A 25973-nucleotide genomic window follows, 5' to 3' on the forward strand; every position below is an offset into this window, starting at 1 on the left:
TGAGCTTGATAACCAAGTACACTGGCATTTAGACAGCCCTATTATCTATTATGATAATATTAAGGCCTCCAATAAATCACCCAAGAACTTAATTACAAGGTAACTTTCACAGTGTCTTACCTGGATACCAAAATCATACAATTTACAATTTTTTAAATAAAGTAACCAATCAAATTTAATATATATGAAAAGCCACTCAACTTCTGCAACAAATTAAAGCAATAAAGTTCAAAGCAACACATATCATTTTTCACTTAACAAAGATAAAATGCCAAAATAGCAGGAGTGGAGTTGTAGAAAACATTTCATTGGTTGGCAATTAGGCAACATGTATCAAAATCCCTTGTCATGGTAATTTCAGTTCAAGACCAAAATTATAGAATTCTAGAACTTCAAGGGACTTCATTATCAATGTACAGATTAATTCTATCATTTTCTAAATGACAAAAACAATAAGGCACAAGAAGCTACCCAAGATCACACAACCAAACACTGATAAATACTTTTCATTTTTTTTCTCTAGATTTTCCCTATAATATATGGTTCAGGAACTCTAGTCCTGAATTTAAAATATCCTGTCTTCAGGAAGAGTCCAATATTCTTAATTCCTAAAGTTTTATGTAACATGTTTACCAACTTTTCATTATCCCAGGACTATTGAAGGAAATACTGATTCACCAATTGGGTTGACCAAGAGAATGATGTCAGAATTGAACAAGTTGCCTTTAAAATCCATGACTTGTGCTCATTACTTTTAGGTAAAAAGTCATTTTCATATATAACAAGCTAAACGCACATGGTAAAATGTACATGGTACATGGTAAAATGTACATGGTAAAAGTACATGGTACTCTTTAGAGTACATATTTCTCTAAAATATAAGCTTCTGAGATCCAGTGATCCTATCTTGGTCTCTTCCTTCAGCACCTCGGACAGTGCTCACCACCTAGTAAGGGCTCAATGAATTCAATCATTAACTGAAAAGAAAAGAAATAAGCTAGCCACCCATAAGACCTATTGTTTCAAGAAGAGTTAGAAATTTGAAATATTGTTTTAAAATTTATGAGAGTTACTCCATACATCAAAAGTATTCACGAAAGACTGGGCATGGTGGCTCTCACCTGTAATCTCAACACTTTGGGAGGCCAAGGTGGGCAGATCACTTAAGGCCAGGAATTCGAGACCAGCCTGGCCAACACAGTAAAACCCAGTCTGTACTAAAAATACCAAAAAAAAAAGCTGGCCATGGTGGTGCATGCCTGTAGTCCCAGATGCTCAGGAGGCTGAGGCACAAGAATCACTTGAGCCCAGGAGGCAGAGGTTGTAGTGAGCAGAGACAGCGCCACCACACTCCAGCCTGGGTGACAGAGAGAGACTCTGTCTCAAAAAAATTAAAAGAATAAAATAAAAATTTTAAAAGTATTCATGAAAAATAGGATGTAAGACAACACAGTTCACCTAAAGTGAATGTCAAGTGGCTCTAATCCCTGGGCTCTGGAAATTCACAACCTGGCTCACAGCATCTATTCCCTGAGCCACTCCCTCTTTCCACATATACCAGCCAGCTTTGCCTCTCTGTGGGGATGTCTTTGGGCTCAGTCCAGCTGCCCACCAAATCCCATGGCTCAAATTGAGGAGCCTATATATTTTGTCCTTTAGTAAGGAAGTCAACTTTTACCAAGGAAAGTTCATTCTATTCATGTGGGAAGTACCACTGGAAATCCACTTTGTTGTCTCCTAGGTATTAGGAGGAAGAAAATGGAAATAGATGTCTTTTTGATATTTTAGGAGATGGCCATACCCCAGCAGTCAGATTTTCCTTCTTAAGACAGGAAAGAACCAAGTCTCTGTTTCTAAAAGATCATAAGAACGTAAATGAGCATAGCTCAATACACTGTTAGTAAAGGCACAACCATTATCCCTTTGTTTCCAATCTGCTAGACCTCTCTCTTTATGATGCCCCTAGCACCAAAAATCTATTTCAGTCACATGCAAGCCATATAAGCACCATCTAAGAGAAGTTAACGGCAGTCTAATGGAAATTCCCTTGAGCTGAGTCCCAGATATGCCTCTTACTAGCTGTGTGACCTTTAGCATATCACTTCACTTCTGTAAGCCTTCACTTCCTCTGTGGCAAAACAAAGATAATACGAGTACCCACCTTATAGGACTACGGTAAGACCTACGTGAGATAACATGTGCAAATGCTCAATAAATTGCCATTCTTATTGGCACACTCTAGTCAGTCAACTATGAACATTGTCCTCACTGCTCTTGTTCAACCCCATGCTGATGTATTTGATCACATTTTCCTCTTTTTCCTTGAGGACCTTCTTCTCCATAGCAACACACTGTTGGTAAAGGCACAACCATCACCCCTTTATTTCTAATCTGCTGATCCTCTCTCCTTATGATGCTTCCAGCGCCAAAAAACTATTTCAGTCACATGCAGTCTATCCAAGCACCATCTAAGAGAAGTTAAGGGCATTCTAGTAGAAATTCCCTTGAGTTGAGTCCATGGCACATCGCTAACTCCATGGTTTCAAGCTTTACAGAATCCTTCTCTAACCACCTCAATGAATAATAAGAATGTCAGCTCATATTTACTAAGGGCTTACTATGTACATGGCACTTGCTAAACATGTGCTGTCTTAAATCCTCACACACCCCTGCAATGTGCCTTCCATTGTGAACTCCATTTTATAGATGTAAACACTGATCCTCAGACGGTGAAGTGGTTTTCCCAAGATCACACCAGTAATAAGTGATGGAGCTATGATTCATACCCAGGCAGTCTGCCTCCAGAGCCTTATATCCAATCCAATCCTCTACAACCTTCTCTCTTCTTTCAGATATCTATATATAACACACCTGAGCCTCACTGTTTTCTAAGTTTCCATACAGGCCAATATTCAATCTTGAACTGAACTACTTAGTCCTTGAATGCAGAGTCATCTTTCCTGTCCTGGGGTCTAGCCTAGTACTAGTCTGATCCCACATACCTAGTAAGTCCTTCTTAAACAACTCAAACTACTTCATCTCGTCTTGCCAGCAGCCACAAGTTAAGCAAACTACAATCATTGAAGACGACCTCATTTCTCACCACTCTCCCGTGCTCTCTCTCTCTCTCTCTAGTCCCACCACACTTGGCCTTGTTGCTCTTCCTAAAACATACTGGAAATTCTCTGCTTGCTGAGTTTGCTTCCCGTAATGTTCTTCCCACAGATATCTACATGGTTCGCACTCTTGCCTCTTCAAGTCTTTGCTCAAAATTCTTCTGTTGCAGAAAGCCTTCTCTGACCTCCCTATTTTTAATAGAAACCTCCTCCATTTCTTCTCTGCTTTTGCTACCTCTTTCCTTTGCTTAATTTTCTTCATTAAACTTATCACCTTCCAATATACTATATACATTCCTCTTTTTTGTTGTTTCTTAATGTCTATTTCTCCCCACTAGACTATAAACTAGTAAAAAGGCCATGTTTGGGACTTTTATTCCTGTACTTTTTCTGCAGACCATATTAAACACCTTATTCCTGGTTCCTCATGGCAGGGATTTTTGTCTGTTTTGTTCAGATATCTCCCCAGCACCCAGAATATGACCTGCAATTCAGTAGATATTCAATACATACGTGTCAAGGATCTCTGTCTGTTGATCGGCTTTGCCTCTTTCCACAGCAGAAATTCTGCAAAGAAAGACATGATTTTTCTTTTGCTTTCTGGGTCCTTCAAGTAGCCCAAAGAAATAGCCCTTTCCTTCCACCAAACCAGAAGGTGCCATTTCATCTTGCCCAAAGCCTGGTCAAAATTCAGGCTTTCCACTGCTTACATAGACCAAGAATAATATCTAACAGGGAGGCGGAGGCCAAGTGGTCTTCACCGAGGAAGATAGAGATCAGTGGGAAAAAAAAGAGCCAGGTTCAACCTGAATTACATAATTTGCTGTTGCAAGGTAGGAGCCCATTTCTCCAAAAGAAAAAGTCTGGAAAATGGCAGGACTATGGTCTGAGAAATATTATCCCAACAGGAGCAAGTCTCCATCAGCGATTACCTCTCCCAGCTTTACCAGCTGTTGAACAGGGACAAAAGACCAAAGCCTGCAGACCACACCTGACTGTACCTTGCACTTGGGCTTTCTAAGTTTAAAGCAGTGCGCTATATTTTTTTCAGACAACCATACAAGTGCCTTTCATTTGCAGCATGGTGCCTATTTCACCTCTAAGTTGTCTAAAGCTTTAGAAAACTCTCCCTGCCATCAATGTCCCCAAGGTTCATGAAGGGTGAATGTAGTCTAACTCAAAAGGAAATCTTTATCCTCACGAGAAAAGAGACTCTGATACCCAGTGACCTGCTGTAATTGATGTCTCCAGAGACTCTCCTTCACTCTCCACCCTGGCAGAATCAGGGCTTGGCATTTAACAGGGTATAGAAAAAAAAGGAAAACTGGAATGGGAGGCCCAGCCTGATTCTTTTACTACCTCATCATTAGACCTTTGGCAAATCAACTCCTGAGCACTTATTATTGTGTAAGGAGAAAGAAATAGTGTCAGATAAAGACAGAACCAGAAGTCAAACCCTGCACTACAAGTCTGTGATCTTAACCTCTACATTACATTGCTTCCCCAATTCATCTTTATAGCCCATTTCTCCCTTTCCCCTCTAAAATGTTAGTTTTTCTTCTCTCAGAAACTTTTCTTTCCAAGTTACATGAATGATTTTGACAAAACAGCACATTTTCTTCTTTCATATCATCTGAAATACTCACAGTTTGCTACTGTGCATTATGCTTCTGATTAAAAAACAAAAGGCAAGTGTAAACATTATGTCTTCCAGGACTCAATTTATACAAATTACCTAGTAGACGAAGGCAATGCCCAAGAAGCCATTGTGTCTGGAGAAGAGTAAGACGATGTAAACATAAGAAAATACCCCAAGCACAGCGCAAAAAGCTCTAAAAACTGGGATGTAGCAATAAGGGGGTGGGTGGTGCACACTGTGAAACATTCTCCTCTTGTACAATGTCACTATTTTCTGGTTTAATTAGAATCAGATAGTGTGCAATATAATCACCTGATAACACAATTCTGTCAAACATGGAAGAGTAATATTCAAGTGACTGAAGCATGAACATAATTCACCTCAAGCAAGGGAGAGAAATTCAAGACCAGCCTAAGTGAGATCCCATGTCTACACTTTTTTTTTTTTAACTTAGCCTGGTATAGTGGCTTGTGCCTGTAGTCCCAGCTGCTCAAGAGGCTGAGGCAGGAGGACTGCTTGAGCCTGGGAGGTCGAGGCTGCAGTGAGCTATGATCCCACCACTGTACTCCAGCCTGGGTGACAGAGCAAGACCCTGTCTCAAAAAAAGAAATCACTCCAGCTGCTATTGCTGCTGCTGATAATTGTGATGACAGTTGTGATGGGCTTTGCTGCTGTCATGCTGGAGTTTTGGTCGGCTTTTCTTTTTTTATGCCAGTCCAACATCTCATCTCTTCCTCTTTTACCCTGGTGCCTCCTCTGGGAGTTCCCCATTATGAACACCACAGTGAGGGGATGGTGGCCTCCCCTTCCACTAGGAAACCCTCAGTGGGCTGGGCATGGTGGCTCACGCCTGTAATCTCAACACTTTGGGAGGCCGAGACAGGTGGATCACTTGAGGTCAGGAGTTCAAGACCAGCCTGGCCATCATGGTGAAACCCCGTCTCTACTAAAAATACAAAAATTAGCCAAGCATGGTAGCATGCACCTGTAATCATAGCTACTCAGGAGGCTGAGGCAGGAGAATTGCTTGAATCCGGGAGGCAGAGGTTGCAGTGAGCTGAGATCACACCACTGCACTCCAGCCTGCGTGACAGAGCGAGACTCTGTCTCAAAAAAAGGAAAATGGAAACCCTAAGTGGCCAGGCCTCCCTCCCTGCACCCCAGCCTGAAGGTCATGTGGCTTGGTTGGACCAATGAGTTGCTCTCCTCAGACTCTGCATCATGAGGGGTGATCCCAGCAAGGGGCCGCAGGAGGTCCTATCCACATGGTGGCCATGGGGGTTTTAGGACCAGACTGCTCCTACCAGGGGCCTTTTCTGTGACTGCCGCTGCTCAGATCTTCAGAGCCTCCTTGGCCCCCACTCATTTCCCCAGCCTGGATGCCCCAGCTTCCTGGTGGGTTTGTGGACCCCTAGAGTTTTCCAATAATTTCCCTTTTTGCTCAAGGCAACTAAGTTTTCTTTTTTTGAGATGGAGTTTTGCTGTGTCACCGAGGCTGGAGTACAATGGTGCAATCTCAGCTTACCCAAACTCTGCCTCCCAGGTTCAAGTGATTCTCCTACCTCAGCCTCCTGAGTAGCTGAGATTACAGGCACACGCCACCACACCCGGTTAATTTTTGTAGTTTTAGTAGAGACAGGGTTTCACCATGTTGGCCGGGCTGGTCTCAAACTCCTGACCTCAGGTGATCCATCCGCCTCAGCCTCCCAAAGTGCTGGGATTACAGGCGTGAGCCACCATGTCCAGCCTGCAGCCAAGTTTTCTGTTACTTGCAACCAAGAGCCACTCTTGATGCAATAATGAAGACAGCCAGGCAGGTTCATTGGGAGCCAGCTAATGACAGCTCCCAAATCCAGCTGTCTGGCCCAGGCTGCTCTGCTGGACTCCAGGCATGGACATCTACCTGCTGACTCCACATCTCCTCCAAAGCTTAGATTTCTCACACTCAACGTGTCCGCCATACTCCTGATACTCCCTTCTCAATTGATGGCAACCTCATTCTTCAAGGTGCTGAAGCCAAAAACCACAGGTCACCCATTATTTCTCTTCTTCTCTCTCTCACCGCATCTGCACTCCTTTCAAAATACATCCAGAATCTAATAACCTTGTCTCACCTCTTGCTACCACTTTAGTCCAAGCCACCACCACACTTACTGAATGACTATATGGTAGCCACCAAATTCACCTTCCTGCTTCCGACTCCCCAACCCTACCCCTACCTTCGTACTATTCTCAACACCACAGCCAGAGAGAGCCTGTAGAAAGCTACATCCAGTTAAGCCACTTGGGATGGTCAATTTGATGTGTCAAATTGACTGGGCCACTGGCTGCCCAGGATTTTTATTTTATTTTATTTTATTTTGAGACAAGGTCTTGCTCTGTCGCTCAGGCTGGAGTGCAGTGGCACAGTCAGTCATGGCTCACTGCAGCCTCAACCTCCCTGGGCTCACACGATCCTTCCACCTTAGCCTCCTGAGTAGCTGGTACCACATGTGCCACCATACCAGCTAATCTTTGTAATTTTTTTATAGATACAGGGTTCTGCCATGTTGCCCAGGCTGGTCTCAAACTCCTGGGCTCAAGTGATCCACTCATTTTGGCTTTCCAACGTGCTGGGATTACAGGTGTGAGCCACCATGCCTGGCCCCCAGATATTTTTGTTCAAACATTATTGTGAGTGTGTGTCTGTAAGGGTGTTCCTGGGTGAGATTCACATTTGAACTGTAGACTGAATAGAGCAAGTTGCCCTCCCTAATGTGGGTGGGCCCCATCCAATCAGTTGAAGGCCCAAATACAACAAAAAGGCAGAGTACAAGGGAACTCCTACTGCCTGCCTGCTTGGGCTGGGACACCGTGTTTTTCCAGCCTGAGACTTGAACTGAAACATTGGCTTTTCCCGGGTCTCAAGTCTGCTCACGTTAGGACCAGAACTTGTCACTGGATCTCCTGGGAACTCCCAGGGTCTTTGGGACTCACGCTGGAGCTAAATCATCAGTTCTCCTGGGTCTCCTGTTTGCCAGCTGCCGATCTTGGGACTTCTCGGCCTCCATAATCATGCGCGCCAATTCATTATAATAAATATCTTTAAATAAATTAATATAGGCCGGGTGCAGTGACTCTTGCCTGTAATCCCAGCACTTTGGAAGGCTGAGGCGGGTGGCACACCTGAGGTCAGGAGTTCGAGACCAGCCTGGCCAACATGGTGAAACCCCATCTCAAGTACAAAAACTAGCCAGGTGTGGTGGCGGGCACCTGTAATCCCAGCTACTTGGGAGGCTGAAGCATGAGAATCACTTGAACCCAGGAGACGGAGGTTGCAGTAGGCTGAGATCGCACCACTGCACTCCAGCCTGGGTGAAAGAGCGAAACTCAGTCTCAAAATTAATTAATTAATTAATATAGACAGGTGTATATCCTGTTGGTTCTCTTTCTCTGGAGAACCCTAATATGCCACTCCTCTGCTCAAACTCCTGCACTGGCTCCCCTCTGACCCAGAAGAAAAGCCAAAATCCTTCTCACAGCCTCCAAAGGCCCTGCAAACTCTAACCCACCCGTCATTACCTCTTTGCCTTCATCTCCGACAATCTTCTCCCTTCTGTACTGGGCTTCAGGCACACTGGCACTCACTCTGTTTCTTGAACACCCCACACATGCTCTGGCCTAAGGGCCTTTGCACTGACTGTCCCTTCTCCCCGGAATTCTCCTCTCCCAGAGATCTACACGGCTGGTTGCGTAATTCCTGCCAATCTTTATTCAACAGTCAGCTTCTCAATGAGCCCTTCCCAGGCCACCCTTTCTGAAATATTAATCTCCCCACCCACCCCAACACTGAATAGTATGTCTTTCCTACTTTTCTGTTTAGCATGCGCTGTGTTGATCTTATCTGTCTCATTTACTTCCTGTCCTTTTTTTTTTTTTTTTTTAGATGGAGTTTCACTCTGTCGCCCAAGCTGGAGTGTGGTGGCTCGATCTCGGCTCACTGCAACCTCCGCCTCTTGGGTTCAACTGATTTCCCTGCCTCAGCCTCCTGAGTAGCTAGGATTACAGATGCGTGCCACCACACCTGGCTAATTTTTGTATTTTTAGTAGAAAGGGGGTTTCACCATGTTGGCCAGGCTGGTCTCAAACTACTGACCTCAAGTGATCAGCCCGCCTCGGCCTCCCAAAGTGCTGGGATTATAGGCATGAGCCACCCTGCCTAGCTACTTCCTGTCTCTTCTGCCAGAATGTGAGTTCCTAAAAACCAAAGACAGAGCTTGTTCGATTCCAGCTGTATCCCCAGAGTAATGCCTGACACAGACTTAGCACTCCATAAATATGTGTGGAATTTAGCCATCCATCCATTGACTCATTTATTGCACACCTACTCTGCGCTAGGCACACAAGTAATTTTATAACAACACAGCAAGGGAGGTCTTATCATCTCTAGTTTAGATAAGGAAACTTAGACTCAAAGAGAAGGGTGCTACCCCAAGTTATCCACTCAGAAATTGCCAGAGCCAAGATGGACACTTGCATAGCTCCAAACCATTCCTTCTGTCTTTTGTTTTCTTCTTTTGTAAAGATGGAGTCTCGCTATGTTGCCCAGGCTGGTCTCAAACTCCTGGGCTCAAGCAATCCACCCAAAGTGATCCTCCCAAAGTGCTGGGATTACAGGTGTGAGCCCCTCACCCAGCCCAGCCTTTTTTTTTTTTTTCTTTTTTTAAAATGGAGTCTCGCTCTGTCACCCAGGCTGGAGTGCAGTGGCGCAATCTCGCCTCACTGCAACCTCTGCCTCCTGGGTTCAAGCCATTCTCCTGCCTCAGCCTCCCGAGTAGCTGGGATTACAAGCGCCCGTCACCATGCCCAGCTAATTTTTGTACTTTTAGTAGAGACGGGCTTCACCATTGGTGAAGGTTGGTCAGGTTGGTCTCGAACTCCTGGCCTCTATTGATCTGCCCACCCCAGCCTCCCAAAGTGCTGGGATTACAGGCATGAGCCACCATGCCTGGCCTGGCTTTCCTTCTTTCTGTGTAGTCCCATGAAGTAAGATCTGAATTGAGATGGAGTCCTGCTGGCAGTAACTGGCTATGAGGCCCCAGCTGTCACGTACACTGTCTGTTCCTTAGGAAACAGGACACGGAGGCCAAACCACCACCAGGTCCCCTTCTCTCCATATCGTGAAAACCTGGTGCCATCCTGTGGCTGCCAGCTCGACTCAGGGTCCTCTGACCCACTCCACATGAATGTGAAACCTTTCTCTGGGGAACATCCCTCAGCTTCGGTGACTTCCAGCCTCACTCTGCAAATCCCCGCTTCCTTTGCAAAGTCTGCATTTGTCTCTCTTTTAATAAGAAAAACCTGACCTCCTTCTGGTTTTCTGTTGAAAGAGAAATTGCTAGTACTTTCCAACTACTAACCAAAATCTAGAGTTTCCTGTGGTCCCACCGAAGCACCACTTCCCTTCTCCCACCTCCCCCACCTGCTCTTTCATACAAGCTGGCAGATGGGCACCACAGCCAGGGTCCTCTCCCACAACCAGCCTTGGGCCCGCATCTCAGTTTGGTGGTAGCCCCTGCCACTTCCTCACCCCATGGCTCCATGGGACCCAGGACCAGCTTGCAGCCCCTTGATTCAGGCTCCTCTCTCTGGGGTGCTCCTCTCCCACCACTTCCCTTCTTCTAGACTGGGTATGTGGGGCTGGATGAATCCTCTACAGAAAAGAGCCCAGCACCAGGTCAGACATAGATGGGTTCAAATCTCAGCTCTGACCCAGTTAGCTGTATGGCCTCAGGCTAGACACTTAAACCCTCTGAACTGCCTTTTTTTATTTTTCTTTTTTTTTTTTGAGATGGAGTCTTGCTCTGTCACCCACGCCAGAGTACAGTGGCGTGATCACTGCAACCTCCACCTCCTGGGTTCAAGCAATTCTCCTGCCTCAGCCTCCTGAGTAGCTGGGATTACAGGCGCACGCCACCACATCCAGCTAATTTTTGTATTTTTAGTAGAGACAGGATTTCACCATGTTGGCCAGGTTGATCTCAAACTCCTGACCTCAGGTGATCCATCTGCCTCGGCCTCCCAAAGTGCTGGGATTACAGGTGTCAGCCACTGCGCCTGGCCAATAATAATAAATTTTAGAAACAAAGAATATGATATGCTACATGTCAGAAATATCCTACTAGGACCAAACCTTTAGAAGCAGAAAAGTGAGGAGTTGGCAGAAATCCCAGGGAAGACTTGAGACCGCCTCAGGAATGGGGTAGAGGAGGAGGAGGAAGACAGGACATTGGGGGAAATTTTATTGAAATCAGAAGGGGCAAAAAGGGCCCCAGATGACATCTGCTTTATATTCAGAAGCAAAGGAGTGAAGAATAATATTGGGAATGGGATGCTAGTAATGGGTACTACAGACAGGTCCAGAAATCTGTAGTACCAGCTGGAGAGAGAAAAGCAATCCTGACACTCAACAAAAGGCAGTACCAGTTATTCTCCTTGTGCGTGTATGCATGTGTGTGATATATAACAGTGTGTATGTATGTGTGTGCATAGATATGTGTGTGTGTGTATATGCATATTAGCACAGGTTCTCAAAAATATTTATTGGATGGATGAGTGGATTGGTGGATGGATGGATGAATGAACGCACGGAAGGATAGGTGGGTGGATGGATAGATGGATGGTTGGATGAATGCGTGGATGGATGGATGGATGGGTAGATGGATGGGTGGGTAGGTGGGTGGGTGGATGGGTGGATGGGTGAGTGGGTGGGTGAATGGAGGGTAGGTGGATGGATGGATGGAGGGTAGTTGGGTAGATAGGTGGGTAGGTGGATGGAGAGATAGACTGATGAGGTACACCAACTATTCCTGTCCTCCGGGCCTCAAATCAACTCTCTTTTGCCTCAAGACTGGCAACACTTCTACTTTCCTTCCTCCTCCCTCTGGCGTCCTCCTCTTCCCCACGGCAAGTAAATGCTGTACCCCAGCTCCAGTCTGGGCTTGCGCTCAGGGACCAATATGCCAGGACATTTGCAGTCCTACCCTGCCACCTACAGGGAACTCTGTGGTACTGCAGAGAGGAGCCCCCATTTGACTTCGATTCCGGGCAGCGCCACGTCTCTCACCTTATTCAGAAAGAGAAAGGGTAGCAGTCAGAGTGCTTGGCAAGGAGTGGGCAAAGCCCACGGGGAACTGGGAGCTGGTTTCGGCTTAGAATCTTCTTTGAAAGGGTGAAAACATTGGGCTAATTCAGGTACGCAGAGCCCAGAGCTGTTAGGTAGGGAAGGCAGGCACATCAGGGAGAGCGGGGGAGGGAAGAGGAGGGAGGGACCAGGAGGCGCGAAAGAGCACCCGCCTGGAGGTCACGTCCCCACTCCCCTTTCACCCCTGACCGCCCGTGCGACCTGGAACTGCTCACTTCTCCCCTCTCTAGACCTCACTTTGTTCAACTGAAACACAGGCCAGAAGATTCCTTTTTTATTTTTTGAGACGGAGTTTTACTCTTGTCTCCCAGGCTGGAGTGCAGTGGCACGATCTTGGCTCACTGCAACCTCCGCCTCCCGGGTTCAAGCGATTCTCCTGCCTCAGCCTCCCGAGTAGCTGGGATTACAGGCGCCTGCCACCATGCCCGGCTGATTTTTGTATTATTTTAGTGGAGACGGAGTTTCACCACGTTGATCAGGCTGGTCTGAAACTCCTGACCTCACGTGATCCACCCACCTCGGCCTCCCAAAGTGCTGGGATTACAGGCATGAGCCACCGCACCAGGCCAGAAGATTCCTTTAAATCATTCACCAAGCTTTTCCACTTATGTGCTGGCTTATGTCACTTCACAACAGACCTGTGAGGTGTGGGTCTAGTTAGGGTTATTACTTTAACAAGATAAAAATATCTGTAGGAAGGCTACAGTTGGCCCTCTGCCTCTGTGAGTTCCGCATCTATGGATTCAACCAACCGAGGATAAAAAAAATATTCAGGAAGGCTGGGCACAGTGGCTCATGCCTGTAATCCCAGCACTTTGGCAGGCTGAGACAGGAGGATCACTTGAGGCCAGAAGATCAAGACCAGCCTGAGCAACATAGCAAGGCCCCATCTCTATAAAATATATATATATATATTTAATCGACAACAAAAACCATCTGTACTAAACACATACAGACTCCTTTTCTTGTCATGATTCCCTAAACAATACAGTATAGCAACTATTTACATGGCATTTACATTGTATTCATTTTTCTGAGTAATCTAGAGATAATCTAATGTATACAGGAGGGCCAGGCATGGTGGCTCATGCCTGTAATCCCAGCACTTTGGGAGGTCGCGGTGGGCGGAACACTTGAGGCCCAGGAGTTCAAGAGCAGGCTGACCAACATGGTGAAACCCCATCTCTACTAAAAATACAAAAAGTAGCCGGGCGTGGTGGCACACACCTGTAGTTCCAGCTACTCAAGAGGCTGAGGCATGAGAATTGCTTGAACCTAGCCGAGGTGGAGGTTGCAGTGAGCCAAGATTGTGCTACTGCACTCCAGTCTGGGTGACAGAGTGAGACTCCATCTCAAAAATAATAATAATAAATAAAAATAAAGTATACAGCAGGATGTGCATAGTTAAATGCAAAGACTACATCATTTTATATCAGGGACTTGAGCGTCTATGGGGTTTGGTATCCACGGAAAGTCCTGGAACCAGTCCCCCATGGAAGCCAAGGGATGACTCTAATCAGAAACTCTCAGAAAGAAAACAGAGTTGAATAAACTGGCCTTAGAAAACACAGGAGCCGGCCAGGCATGGTGGCTCACGCTTGTAATCCTAACACTTTTGGAGGCCAAGGCGGTCAGATCACCTGAGGTCAGGAGTTCGAGACCAGCCTGGCCAAAAATGGCAAAACCCCGTCTCTATTAAAAATACAAAAATGAGCTGGGCATGGTGGCGCATGCCTGTAATCCCAGCTACTCAGGAGGCTGAGGCAGGAGAATCACTTGAACCCAGGAGGCGAGGTTGCAGTGAGCCGAGATCGTGCCCCTGCACTCCAGCCTGGGTGACAGAGCTAGACTCCATCTCTAAAAACAAAGAAAACACAGGAGCCTGGACAGCTTAGAATATCCCAGAATCCAGGAACTCTCTCAGGGTTTCCACCTCCTGACCTAAAGGCAAATTTCTACAATGAGGCTCTGACGGGCCCGGCCTGGATTATGTGGCCACCTTAGAGGTGGAATCCTGTTACTGGCAGATGTCAAATAAAGGCTGGTATCCCCAAAAAAGGGATGCTAAGCAGCCCAAAGCAAGTATACAAGGTAACATATATGTTAATTAGCTTGATTTAGCCATTCCATGCTGTATACATATATCAAAATATCATATATACCTTAAATATGTATAATTTTTATTTGTAATAAAAAAGTAAAATGAGTCTCTCGTAAACAGAATATAATTGGATCTTGTTTTCTCAACCCATTCAACTTGTATATTTAGCTGTCTCCATTTCACAGGCAAGAAAACTGAGTCTCAGAGAAGTTTGATATGGGTAGTGTGTCAGTCAGATTCTTCTAAGTTGGCCAGAAAGAGAAATATTCTCAGTTTACATTATGAAAGCTGGAAGGCCAAAGTCTCACCACCCAATCAGGGCTGCCAGAGGCTGGCACATCTTCAGGTTACACTCATCACTGACAGCAGTTCTGTAATTCAGGGGACCATCCTAGCTCTGCCCTCTAGGCTCCACCAAGATGGTGACGCAGCATCTCCGGTCTTGGCCTATTCCTCTGCTACCTCCATGCTACTCTCTGTCTCATAGTTTCTGCTGACTTGTGGCTCTTGCCATGACTCAGGTTTCTGTTGACTCATAATTCATGCCAATTCATAGCTCCTATTCACCCATAGCTTCTGCTGACTCAAAGCTTCCTCTTATAACTTTCCTTCTCTGTGTTTCTCTTTCTGCCCCCAATACTGACTACTAATCCTTTCTCTGTCTCATATTCAGATTCTTCAAAAGAAAGCAACTGAATTTTTCAGTTGGTCCTCAATATCCCTATTTGTTGGATTTTCCACCTTAGGTTCGGTGTCCGCTGCTGTCCAGTTAGCTGAATCCTGCAGTTGTAAGTTGCAAAATGGGGTTTATCAGTGTGAATAACCTCTCAGAAGGGGCAGCAATGCAAATGCAATGGGATCCTTCAAACCAAGTAGGACCAAGATTTTGAGTCAAGGTTCTCTGGTTGCAAGTGTTTCCCACCTGAGTATCCGGGTTGCCCTATCCCACAGGATCAAAAAATAATAACTAACACTGACTGTCAAGCACCATCCTAGCCTTACACAGACTATCTCAACTAATCCCGATCCCAGTCCCAGGAGGCAGCCTCTTTAATTGTGCCCATTTCACAGAAATGAAAATTCATTTAGAAAAGGTAAATAACAGGCTCAAAGTTATACTTCTACTAAGTAAATTATCTATCAATAATTACTTTAAGTATAAATGAATTAAATTCCCCAATTAGAAGACATAGAGGAGGTGAATCGGTTGAAAAAACAAGATCCAACTATACTTTGTCTAAAAGAGACTCGCTTTACTTTTTGTTATAAATAAAAATTATGAGCTGGGCACGGTGGCTCATGCCTATAATCCCAGCACATTGGGAGGCCGAGGTGGGCGGATCAGCTGAGATCAGGAGTTCGAGACCAGCCTGACCAGCATGGATAAACCCTGTCTCTACTAAAAATACAAAATTAGCCGGGCATGGTGGTGCATGCCTGTAATCCCAGCTATTAAGGAGGCTGAAGCAGAAGAATCGCTTGAACTCGGGAGGCAGAGGTTGCAGTGAGCTGAGATCGTGCCATTGCACTCCAGCCTGGGCAACAACAGTGAAACTCTGTCTCAAAAAATAATTATTATTATATTTATGGTGTACATGATTTTTTGATATACGTATACAGTGTGGAATGGCTAAATAAAGCTAATTAACATATATGTTACCTTGTATATGGATCACTTTTGTGGTTAGAACACTTTTATTAACTAGTCACAATAGACCTCTTGAACTTTTTCCTCCTGCCTAATTGAAATTTTTTATCTTTTGACCAATGTCTCCCCAACCTTCTCACAGACACCCTCACCTTGCTTCTGGTAACCACCATTCTACTCTCTACTTCAATGAGTTCAACTTTTTTAGATTCCACATATAAGTGAGATCATGTGGTATTTGTCTTTCTGTGCCTGATTTTATTTCACTTAACATAATGTCTTCCAGGTTCATCCACATTGTCACCAATAACAGGATTTCCTTCTTTGTTTCCTTAATTTTATGGAAATGGGTTAAGGCTGAAGAGTATATATACCACATTTGTGTATGTGTATCACATTTTCTTTATCTACTCATCCACTGATGGACACTTAGGTTGATTCTATACTTTGTCTATCGTGAATAATATTGCAGGGAACATGGGAGTGCAGATATCTCTTCAACACACTGACTCCATTTCCTGTATTTATTTATTTATTTTTATTTTTATTTATTTATTTTTTTTTTTTCAGACGGAGTCTCACTCTGTTGCCCAGGCTGGAATACAGTGGCACAATGTTGGCTCACTGCAACCTCCATCTCCCAGGTTCAAGTGATTCTCCTGCCTCAGTCTCCTGAGTAGCTGGGATTACAGGCATGCATCACCACACCCAGCTAAGTTTTGTATTTTTAGTAGAGCTGGGGTTTCGCCATGTTGGCCAGGCTGGTCTTGAACTCTAGACCTCAGGTCATTTGCACAGCTTGGCCTCCCAACGTGCTGAGATTACAGGCATCAGCCACCGTGCCCAGCCCTTCATTTCCTTTAAATACATCATAATAGGATGGCTGGATCATAGAGAAGTTCTATTTTTAGTTTTTTGAGGAATCTCCATACTGTTTTTCATAATCATTATACTAATCTACATTCCTACCAATAGTGTACAAGGGTTCCCTTTTTCTTCATATCCTTGCCAACACTTGTTATCTTTTGTCTTTTTGATAATAGCCATTTTAACAGGTGTGAAGAAGACAATGAAATTGTCTCTTCATGGCCAGGTGTGGTGGCTCATGCCTGTAATCCCAGCACTTTGGAAGCCGAGTGGGGTGGATCACGAGGTCAAGAGATGGAGACCATCCAGGCCAACATGGTGAAACCCTGTCTCTACTAAAAATACAAAAGTTATCTGGGTGTGGTGGTGCATGACTGGAGTCCCAGCTACTCTGGAGGCTGAGACAGGAGAATCACTTGAACCCAAGAGGTGGAGGTTGCAGTGAGCCAAGATCACACCACTGCACTCTAGCCTGGCGACAGAGTAAGACTCCATCTCAAAAAAAAGAAAAACAAATTGTCTCTTCACTCTATGGATTGTTTCCTGTGCTGTGCAGAAGCTATTTAGTTTGTTGTAATCCCATTTGTCTATTTTCACTTTTGTTGCTGTGCTTTTGTGGTCATATCCAAAGAAACCATTGCCTAGGTCAATGTCTTAGAGCTTTTTCCCTATGTTTTATTCTAGTAGTTTTACAGTTTCTGGTCATATGTTTAAGTCTTTAATACATATTAAACTAGTCTTTGTTTATGGTGTGAGGTCTAATTTCATTCTTCTATATGTAGATATCCAGTTTTCCCAACATCATTTATTGAAGAGACTGTCCTTTCCCTTTTGTATGTTCTCGGCATCTTTATCAAAAACCAATAGACTATAGATGTATGGATTTATTTCTGGGCTCCCTATTCTGTCTCATTGGTCTACCTGTTTTTATGCCATTACCATGCTGTTTTGACTACTATAGCTTTGTAGTATATTTTGAAGTTAGATACTGTGATGCCTCTGGCTTTGTTCTTTTTGCTCAAGATTCCTTTGACTATTCAGTGTCTTTTGTGGTTCCATACCAATTTTAGGATTATTTTTTCAATTTCTGTGAAAAATGCTGTTGGACTTTTTATAGAGAATGCATTAAGTCCATAGATCACTTTGGGACTATGAACTCTTTTTTTTTTTGAGATGGAGTCTCCCTCTGTCACCCAGGCTGGAGTGCAGTGGCGCAATCTCGGCTCACTGCAAGCTCCACCTCCTGGGTTCACACCATTCTCCTGCCTCAGCCTCCCAAGTAGCTGGGACTACAGGCGCCCACCATCACATCCAGCTAATTTTTTGTATTTTTAGTAGAGACGGGGTTTCACTGTGTTAGCCACGATGGTCTCAATCTCCTGACCTCGTGATCTACCTGCCTCAGCCTCCCAAAGTGCTGGGATTACAGGTGTGAGCCACCATGCCCAGCTAACACTATTAACTCTTATAATCCATGAACACAGAACATTTTTCCATGTGTTTGTGTGTTTTTAAATTTCTTTCATCAGTGTTTCATTGCTTTCAGTGTACAGATCTTTCACCTCCTCTGTTAAATTTATTCCTGAGTATTTTTTTTTCAGCAATTGTAAATAGGATTGTTTTCTTGATTTCTTTTTCAGATAGTTGCAACAAAAGCAAAAACAGACCACAAAGAAACAAGCAACAGAGCAAAAATCAACCTACGGAATGGGATAAAATATGTGCAAATTGTATATCTAATATGGGGTTAATATCCAAAATACATAAGTAACTCAAACAACTCAATAGCAAGAAAACAAATAACCCAATTTAAAAATGGGCAAAAGGCCTGCATAGACATTTCTCCAAAGAAGACGTACAAATGGCCAATAGGTATATGAAAAGATACTCAGCGTCACTAATCATCAGTAAAATGCAAATCAAAACCACAATGAGATATCACCTCACACCTATTAGAATGGCTGTTGTCAAAAGGATAAATAATAACAAGTGTTGGTGAGGATGTGGAGAAAAGGGAGCCTGATGCCTGATATGGTTTGGATATGTGTCCCTACTCCAATCTCATGTTCAATTGCAATCCCCAATGTTGGAGGTAGGGCCTGGTGGGAGGTGATTGGATCATGGGGACGGAGTTCTCATGAATTGTTTAGCACCACCCACCCTCCCCGCCTTAGTACTGTAAAGTGACTGAGTTCTCACAAGACCTGGTTGTTTAAAAGGAAGAAAGCACCTCCCCTATCTCTCTGTCTTCCTCCTGCTCCCAGCCACGTGAAGTTCCAGCTCCCCCTTCACCTTCCACCATAATTTTAAGTGTTCTGAGGCCTCCCCAGAAGCCAAGCTGAGGCTGCCGTTATTCCTGTACAGCCTGCAGAATCAAGAGCCAATTAAACTTCTTTTCTTAATGAATTACCCCATTTCAGGAATTTCTTTATAGCAGTGAGAGAATGGACTAATGCAGAGCCTTTGCACCGTTTGTGGCAACGTAAAATAATACAACCATTATGGAAAGCAAACAACAGAATGTTAGGATGGCTCTTTTCTTTTCTTTTCTTTTTTTTTTGAGACAGAGTCTCACTCTGTCACCCAGACTGGAGTGCAATGGCACAATCTCAGCTCACTGCAACCTCTACCTCCAAGGTTCAAGCTATTCTTGTTCCTCAGCCTCCCGAGTAGCTGGGATTATGGGCGCGTGCCACCACGCCCAGCTAATTTTTGTATTTTTAGTAGAGAAGAGGTTTCATCATGTTCACCAGGCTGCTCTCAAACTCCTAACCTCAGGTGATTCACCCGCCTCAGACTCCCAAAGTGCTGGGATTACAGGCGTGAGCCACCGCATCTGGCCCAGGATGGCTATTTTCAAAGAAGCAAAAGATAACAAATGCTGGCCAAGACGTAGAGCTCTTTCACTGTAGTTCCAACAAAAAAAGGGTTGTTATTTGTGTGTGTGTGATTTTTTTTTCCCTGAGCAGCCCAGGCAGAGCACACTGGGACCCGTGCACTGTCCTGTTACCTTCACATTTTGTCTCCACTGACTCCAGGCCCAACCCCTACTAGAGCTGCAGCTGTGCCTGTGCCCAAAGTCAATAGACTGAGGAGCAGAAAGAGGGAGTGGACTCTTACCCCATGGCTGGCGGACATTAAGCTTTATCTCTAGGCCAGGCGCAGTGGCTCACACCTGTAATCCCAGCACTTTGGGAGGCCAAGGCAGGCAGATCACCTGAGGTCACGAGTTCGAGACCAGCCTGGCCGACATGGTAAAACCTCCCATTTACAAAAAATATTTTTTAAATTAGCCAGGTGTGGTGGTGCGTGCCTGTAGTCCCAGCTTCTTGGAAGGCTGAGGCAGGAGCATTGCTTGAACCTGAAAGGCAGAGGTTGTAGTGAGTGGAGATCGCACCACTGCACTCCAGCCTGGGAGACAGAGCGAGACTCCATCTCAAAAAAAAAAAAAAAAAGAAAGAAAGAAAAGATTCATCTCTAGCTTGCAAAGCCGAAGTCCACCAACTGCCATTGAGAAGCCCCTAATCCATGAATGAGGGGCTTTAGCTTCCTTCATAGCCAGACAAGGACAGAGGAAATGGAAGAGAGGAGACGGATCAACTACCTAGAGAAGCCAGAAAACCCTCTGCCAGGGAAAATCCCACTTGTAAAAATAAGAGGATTATTTGGCTGTGAAATTTGCTTAATAATTGAATAGAAAACTTATTTTGATTCCCCAGGAAAAACCCAGACATTAAGTAATGTAAATTCCTCTTCAGCCAGGAGCCAAATAAGCAGAAAATATGAATTACTAGAGTCCTCCCCAATGCCAGACCCACATTCTATTTCACAGGAAATAAACAAAGAAAAAAATTCTCTGACATGGGGATTTTTCTCTAATCAGCAAACTGTCAGAATGGGTTGGGGGGGGAACTGCCCGCATTTTCCCATCCTCCTTCCTCTCTCTCTCTCTATACCACAGCCCCTCAGAATCACTCACAGAGGACTAATCATATTCCTTGTGTCCGTTTGTGAATCACTTGGATCCTCCAAGGGCTGGCGGAGGAGCAGCTCATGACCCGGCAATGTCATAAATAAGTGATCAATGTCCCAGTAGGCGGAAGCCATCAAGAAGCAGAGAATGGGCTGGGCGTGGTGGCTCACACCTGTAATCCCAGCACTTTGGGAGGCGGAGGCGGACGGATCACCTGAGGTCAGGAATTCAAAACCAGCCTGGCCAACATGGTGAAACCCCATCTCTACTAAAAATACAAAAATTAGCTGGGCATGGTGGCAGGCACCTGTAATCCCAGCTACTCAGGAGACTAACACAAAAGAATCGCTTGAATCTGGGAGGCGGAGGTTGCAGGGAGCCAAGATCGTGCCACTGGACTCCAGCCTGGGTGACAAGAGTGAAACTCCATCTCAAAAAAATAAAATAAAATAAAATAACAAAAAAAATAAATAAACAGAGAATGGGGTCAACTCACCCAGCCACATGTGGAAGCAGGCCAGGGCAGGATGAGGGACGGCTTAAACAAATTTTACCTTTCATATGGTACAAAACTGTTTTTATTTGTTCCAAGTAAATATCCAAGAGTTCAAAAAATAGTTGCAAAACATGATGTTCCCCACTCTCCTTTAAAAGTGATTAAGGCCGGGTGCGGTGCCTCACGCCTGTAATCCCAGCACTTTGGGAGGTTGAGGCAGGTGGATCATGAGGTCAACAGATTAAGACCATCCTGGCCAACATGGTGAAACCCCGTCTCTACTAAAAATACAAAAATTAGCTGGGCGTGGTGGCTCGCACCTGTAGTCCCAGCTACTCAGGAGGCTGAGGCAGGAGAATCGTTTGAACCCAGGAGGCAGAGCTTGCAGTGAGCCGAGATCACGCCATTGCATTCCAACCTGGGTGACAGAGCGAGACTCCATCTCAAAAAAACAAAACAACAACAACAACAAAAAGTGACTGATTAGCCAGGCGCAGTGGCTCATGCCTGTAATCTCAGCCTTTTGGGAGGCTGAGGCAGGAGGATTGCTTGAGTCCAGGAGTTTGAGAACAGCTTGGGCAAGATGGTGAGGCCTCATCTCCACAAAAAAATTTAAAAAATAAAAAAAATAGCTGGGCATGGTGGCACACACTGTGGTTCCAGCTACACAAGAGGCTGAGGTGGGAGGATCGCCTGAGCTCAGGAGGTGGAGGCTACAGTGAGCTGTGTTCTCACCACTGCCTTCCTGCCTGGGTGACAAAGTGAGAACCTGTCTCAAAAAAAAATTTTTTCATGAGAAAAACAGTGGCTGATTATACAAGCACATGTGATGTTAGAGAGCTGGCGAAAGTCCCACCTGTTTGTTTGGGTTCTGATACTGATAGCAGCTGTTAGGATTTTCTGAACATTGATCCTGTGCCAGACACTGAACTAAATACTTAGCATGTTCATGCGTTTAATCCTCATGATTAGCCCATGAAGCCAATGCAGTGACTAAGACAGAAGCCAGCGTTTGAATCTGCCTCCTCCACACACTAGCTGTACAATCAAGTGACTTGACTTCTCTATGCCTCAGTTTCCTCTTCTATAAAATAGGTATAAAAATAGTACCCATCTTGGCCGGGTGCAGTGGCTGACACCTGTAATCCCAGCACTTTGGGAGGCTGAGGCGGGCGGATCACGAGGTCAAGAGATCGAGACCATCTTGGCTAACATGGTGAAACCCTGTCTCTATGGAAAATACAAAAATTAGCTGGTACGCGCCTGTAGTCCCAGCTACTCGGGAGGCTGAGGCAGGAGAATTGCTTGAACCCAGGAGGCAGAGGTTGCAGTGAACCCAGATTGTGCCACTGCAGTCCAGCCTGGCAACAGAGCCAGACTCCATTTCAAAAAAAAAAAAAAAATAGTACTCATCTTGTAAAACTGCTATGAAAATTAGATGAGTTATATGAACAATATCTGGAACATAGTATGTGCCATAAAAGTATGGCATCATCTTTATCATCATCATCATCATCACAGGCGAGATAACCGAAGCTCAAAGGAAAGAAGCCTACGCTATTTCCCCACAGTCCAGTTGACTCTCAGGCTCATCCTCAAGCCCCTTCCTTCCCCACATTCTTATGCACACCGTTGCTAGGCTGCATTCTTCAAGCCCCCGTCCTTTGGATGCCTTGGGAAGTGGGAACATCACCTCTTCACTCTGCTTTTGAAGCCATCGTGCTGGAAGGACAGCAGGCGTGCACCTCCTCTCCCTAGGCACCTACCCACCACCCACAATGCAACCTCTTCACCTGGCACGAGGCACTCCTGGGAGCTCTCTCCAGCTTCCACTTGCCATATTGTGTGCTTTTCGAAGAGGATGCAGACATGCAACCCCATCCCACAGCAGCCCACAACTTTAACAACAAAAGAGAACGCATCAAGTAGTGGCTTCTCAGTGTCTTTCACCACACCTGGGCACACCAACTCAGAAAACATGCCCATCCACTCAGTCCCAAAGACATGACTCTTTTTTTTCTTTTTTTTTTTTAAACTCTGTGCCTATGCTTACCCAAAGACAATACTGTTCTTCTTTTCTTCTTTTCTTTTTTTAAGACCAAAAAAAAGACAAAGTCTCATTCTGTCACCCAGGCTGGAGTACAGTGGTGCTATCTCGGCTCCCTGCAGCTTCTGCATCCCTGGGCTGAAGCGATTCTCCTGCCTCAGACTCTCGAGTAGCTAGGATTACAGGTGTGCACCACCACACCTGGATAATTTTTGTTTTTTTGTTTCTTTGGGTTTTTTATTTTTATTTAATTAATTAATTTATTTATTTATTTTTCCTGAGACAGAGTCTCGCTCTGTCCCCCAGGCCATGATCTCAGCTCACTGCAACCTCTGCCTCCCAGGTTCAGGCGATTCTCTGGCCTCAGTCTCCCGAGTAGCTGGGAATACAGGTATGCACCACCATGCCTGGCTATTTTTTTTTTTTTTTTTGTATTTTTAGTAGAGACGGGGTTTCACCATGTTGATCAGGCTAGTCTTGAACTCCTGACCTCAGGTGATCCACCAGCCTCAGCCTCCCAAAAGGCTGGGATTACAGGTGGGAGCCACACAGCACCCCACCCAATTTTTGTATTTTTAGTAGAGACGGGGTTTCACCATGTTGGCCAGGCTGGTCTCCAACTCCTGACCTCAGGTGATCCACTCGCCTTTGCCTCCCAAAGTGCTGGGATTACAGGTGGGAGCCACCATGCCCAGCAAAGACTGTTCTTCTTAGTGAAGAAAGGAGACAGGAGAAAGATATCTGCTAACTCAAGATGATTTTGGTTTGCTCTTCCTCTATGCCATTTTTCCCATTCCCGCAAACCCCATCACAAGGAGGAAAACAAAAAGAGAAAGAAAAAAAATTTTGACTGCTAGAAAGAACTTACCCAACATAAAAGCATTGCGGATGCATTTGTTTACTCTAAAATTTTCTTGAAGACCTAGTATAGGCCAGACACTGTGCCGAGTTCAGGACTCCACCTCTGCTGATAGAGCCCTTGTGATACAACAAAGACTTCTTGTTCTCTGAGGGATTGCTATTCATGTGATTTGAATTAATAATAGTAATAACTCAACATCTCACTGGCCCACTGCCCTGCTGGTTCTCAAGGCTCTACGACTTCTGCAAAGTGCTCTCTCTTTAGGACTTTGTCCATGGTTTCCTTCATCTCTTTGAGTATATTTAAGACAGTCGATGTAAACTCATTGTCAGCTGGGCATGCTGGCTCATGCCTGTAATCCCAGCACTTTGGGAGGCTGAGGCAGGCAGATCACTTGAGGTCAGGAGTTCAAGACCAGCCTGGCCAACATGGTGAAACCCTGTCTCCACTAAAAATACAAAAATTAGCTGGGCGTGGTGGTGGGCATCTGTAATCCCAGTTACTTGGGAGACTGAAGCACAAGAATCACCTGAACCTGGGAGACAGAGGTTGCAGTGAGCCGAGATTATGCCACTGCACACCAGCCTGAGTGTGCCTTCATCTCAAAAAAAAAAAAAGTAATTGTCTAGCCTGGCATTGTGGTGCACACTTGTAGTTCCAGCTACTCAGGAGGCTGAAGCAGGAGACTCACTTGAGCCCAGGAGATAGAGGCTGCAGTGAGCTATGATTGTATTACTGCACTCCAGCCTGAGTGACAGAGGGAGACCCTGTCTCTAAAAAAAAATTAAATAAGTAAATTTTTTTAAAAGTCATTGCTGGGCTGGGCACAGTGGCTCATGCCTCTAATCCAGCACTTTGGGAGGCTGAGGCAGGTGGATCACGAGGTCAGGAGTTTGAGATCAGCCTCACGAACATGATGAAACCCCATCTCTACTAAAAATACAAAAATTAGCTGGGCATGGTGGCGTGCACCTGTAATCCCAGCTACTCAGGAGGGTGAGGCAGGAGAATCGCTTCAACCCCGGAGGCGGAGGTTGTTGTGAGCCAAGATCGCGCCATTGCACTCCAGCCTGGGTGACAGAGTGGGACTCCGTCTCAAAAAAAAAAAAAAAAGTCATTGCCAGTAAGACCAATACCTGGGTTGCCACAAGGACAGTATCTAGTCATTTCTTTCTTGCCACAAATGAGTGGAACTTTATTATTTCTTTCCATGCCATGAGGGTTTTTGTTGACATTTTCAATTTATGGCAACACTGAAAATCAGATTTTCCTCCCTCCCCAGGGTCTATTGTTGCTGTCTATCATGGGTTGCTGTGGTTTGCTTCTTTGGTAAATTTTCCGCACTATTTTTGTAAAGTCTGTATTCTTTGCTGTTTCTGTTTCTGTTTTTTTCTGTTCTGTTCTTTTTGCTTGTCAGTCAACTGGTATTTTGAGAGCTACCTAAAATGGCTGAAGCCAACAAATAAAGAAGAATAAAATGAAAGAAACAAGAAAACAGGAGAAAGAAAGAGAAAGACGGAGGAAGAAAGAGAGAGAGAAAGAAGGCAGGCAGGCAGAAAGGAGAGAAAGGAAGGAAGGAGGGAAGGAAGGAAGAAAGGAAAGAAGGAAGGAAGGAAGGGAGGGAGTGAGGGAGGGAGGAAGGAAGAAAAGAAAAACCCTATCCTAGTCTTTGCAAATTGGATCTGTTTGGGGCACTCTCTCAACCCTTAACCAGGCCATTTATACTCTGCCTTAGCCTTCACTTCCTGCTTGCACAGAGACCGAAGGCCAGCAAGAGATGAAAGCCCAGGGTCTTCTTAGGCCTTTTCTTTTGTTTGTTTTTGTTTTGTTTTGTTTTGAGACAGAGTCTCACTCTGTCACCCAGGCTGGAGTGCAGTGGCACAATCTCAGCTCACTGTAACCTCCGCCTCCCAGGTAAAGTGATTCTTCTGCCTCAGCCTCCCAGGTAGCTGGGATTACAGGTGTGTGCCACCATGCCCGGCTAATTTTTGTATTTTTAGTAAAGGCAAGATTTCACCATGCTGGCCAGGCTGGTCTCAAA

General features: G+C 45.0%; 1 long non-coding RNA gene across 1 annotated transcript in view; it reads right to left on the reverse strand.

Moving 5' to 3' along the window:
• LOC129050927 (uncharacterized) overlaps positions 1–5681 on the reverse strand; it is a 29658-nt gene extending 23977 nt beyond the window's left edge. Inside the window, exons 1-2 of the long non-coding RNA XR_008514834.2 lie at positions 5068–5681; positions 3630–3683 (exon numbers count right to left, since the gene is read on the reverse strand). This is a non-coding gene — a long non-coding RNA (uncharacterized LOC129050927). The remainder of the gene's footprint in view (positions 1–3629; positions 3684–5067) is intronic.
• Between the last annotated feature and the right edge of the window lie 20292 nt (positions 5682–25973).

This window comes from Pongo abelii, chromosome 18 (assembly GCF_028885655.2).
Source record: "Pongo abelii isolate AG06213 chromosome 18, NHGRI_mPonAbe1-v2.0_pri, whole genome shotgun sequence".
NCBI lineage: Eukaryota > Metazoa > Chordata > Mammalia > Primates > Hominidae > Pongo > Pongo abelii.